The sequence below is a fragment of the Epargyreus clarus genome, unplaced genomic scaffold (genome assembly GCF_041222505.1).
Source record: "Epargyreus clarus isolate Ecla_fem2 unplaced genomic scaffold, WU_Ecla_fem_2.2 ptg000022l, whole genome shotgun sequence".
NCBI lineage: Eukaryota > Metazoa > Arthropoda > Insecta > Lepidoptera > Hesperiidae > Epargyreus > Epargyreus clarus.
The window spans coordinates 3,356,934-3,359,433 of record NW_027332229.1 but is presented as its reverse complement, the minus strand read 5'-3'; the positions used below and the strand labels follow the sequence as shown (position 1 = coordinate 3,359,433).

Here is a 2,500-nt window from a genome sequence, read left to right as displayed (position 1 = left end):
CTACGGAAACCTTGTTACGACTTTTACTTCCTCTAAATGATCAAGTTTGGTCAACTTCCCAGCAACGCCGACGGCCGCGAAGCCACCGCGTGTCGGTCCGAAGACCTCACTAAATCATTCAATCGGTAGTAGCGACGGGCGGTGTGTACAAAGGGCAGGGACGTAATCAACGCGAGCTTATGACTCGCGCTTACTAGGAATTCCTCGTTTATGGGGGATAATTGCAAACCCCAATCCCCAGCACGAAGGAGTTTCAACGGGTTGCCCGGGCCTCTAGGCCTGGGAGAACATGCTGATTCCTTCAGTGTAGCGCGCGTGCGGCCCAGGACATCTAAGGGCATCACAGACCTGTTATTGCTCAATCTCGTGTGGCTCGAAGCCGCCGGTCCCTCTAAGAAGAATTTTAATACGTCGCCAGTGAGTTGCACGACCGAAGTCGAGCACACCTAAATGGCGACGCCTATTTAGCAGGCTAGAGTCTCGTTCGTTACCGGAATTAACCAGACAAATCGCTCCACCAACTAAGAACGGCCATGCACCACCACCCACCGAATCAAGAAAGAGCTGTTAATCTGTCAATCCTTCCGGTGTCCGGGCCTGGTGAGATTTCCCGTGTTGAGTCAAATTAAGCCGCAGGCTCCACTCCTGGTGGTGCCCTTCCGTCAATTCCTTTAAGTTTCAGCTTTGCAACCATACTCCCCCCGGAGTCCAAAATCTTTGGTTTCCCGGAAGCTGCCCGCCGAGCCATTGTAGTAACGTCGGCGGATCGCTAGATGACATATTTACGGTTAGAACTAGGGCGGTATCTAATCGCCTTCGAACCTCTAACTTTCGTTCTTGATTGATGAAAACACCTTTGGCAAATGCTTTCGCTGATGTTCGTCTTGCGACGATCCAAGAATTTCACCTCTAACGTCGCAATACGAATGCCCCCAGTTATCCCTATTAATCATTACCTCGGAGTTCTGAAAACCAACAAAATAGAACCGAGATCATATTCTATTATTCCATGCACGAAATATTCAAGCAGCATTTTGAGCCCGCTTTGAGCACTCTAATTTGTTCAAAGTAAAATTGTCGGCCCATCTCGACACTCACTGAAGAGCACCGCGATAGGATTTTGATATTGAACCGGCGTTTTACCGCCGGCTCACCGACGATATGCTCCGCAAACGTGTCAGTATCACCGCGGATGCGGTGCACCGACAGCGCGGCGCACAAATGCAACTACGAGCTTTTTAACCGCAACAATTTTAGTATACGCTATTGGAGCTGGAATTACCGCGGCTGCTGGCACCAGACTTGCCCTCCAATTGTTCCTCGTTAAAATATTTAAAGTGTACTCATTCCGATTACGAGGCCTCGTAAGAGTCCCGTATCGTTATTTTTCGTCACTACCTCCCCGTGCCGGGAGTGGGTAATTTGCGCGCCTGCTGCCTTCCTTGGATGTGGTAGCCGTTTCTCAGGCTCCCTCTCCGGAATCGAACCCTGATTCCCCGTTACCCGTGACAACCATGGTAGTCGCAGAAACTACCATCGAAAGTTGATAAGGCAGACATTTGAAAGATGCGTCGCCGGTACTGGACCATGCGATCGGCAAAAGTTATCCAGATTCATCAAAATTAACGACTTCGGACGCGAGGCCCTCCGTCGATTGGTTTTGATCTAATAAAAGCACTCATCCCATCACTGGTCAGAGTTCTGATTGCATGTATTAGCTCTAGAATTACCACAGTTATCCAAGTAACTGAGTAAGATCTAAGGAACCAAAACTGATATATTGAGCCATTCGCGGTATCGCCTTAATACGGCTTGCACTGAGACATGCATGGCTTAATCTTTGAGACAAGCATATAACTACTGGCAGGATCAACCAGGGAGCTGACAGTCACTCGCGGACGAATGTAGCCGTCGTCGCTCGGACGAGAACACGACACATATCGACGCGGTCGCGGGCGCGTCCGCGTCGAATGATGTTTCGTTTTTGAACTCGTCGTACCTTTTAATATTGTACGCTCTTTGTTTTCGATGGTTCGTGCAGCGTCAACGGAGTATCTCATCCGATTGTCGCAACGATCCAACGAGAGAGTGTGCGCGCGATTTACTAATAGCGCAACTCCGAATTGGATGGTTCACGGCGAGACAATTTAAGATTCACGTTTCATTATTATCTTTTAACACAAACGCGAACACTGAAAACAGATTCAGCCCGGTGTTTGAGAGACGTCGTCCTTGGCGTTAATTTTTATAGCGCCTTATAGAGGACCGTCGCCATAGGCGACGTGCAATTCATTTGTAGGATCGATACGTGAACCGAGACGAGTTTAAACAATCGCATCGGTCGATCCGCACTGTTCAATAAAATGTTCAACGTTCGAAAAGTCCCACGGCGCAACGTGGAAGCGCGCGTTGTTGTGTTAATCGTGACATCGCGACGAATTGTAAAGTTCGACACAAAATCCACTCGAAACACCACCAACACGAGAGTGCGCACACTACG

At 49.0% G+C, this 2,500-nt stretch overlaps 1 non-coding gene across 1 annotated transcript in view; it reads right to left on the bottom strand.

The window, feature by feature from the left end:
• Window positions 1–1,880, bottom strand: part of LOC140751421 (small subunit ribosomal RNA) — a 1,903-nt gene extending 23 nt beyond the window's left edge. Inside the window, exon 1 of the ribosomal RNA XR_012103330.1 lies at window positions 1–1,880. This exon is cut by the window's left edge and continues 23 nt beyond it. This is a non-coding gene — a ribosomal RNA (small subunit ribosomal RNA).
• Window positions 1,881–2,500: the final 620 nt, after the last annotated feature.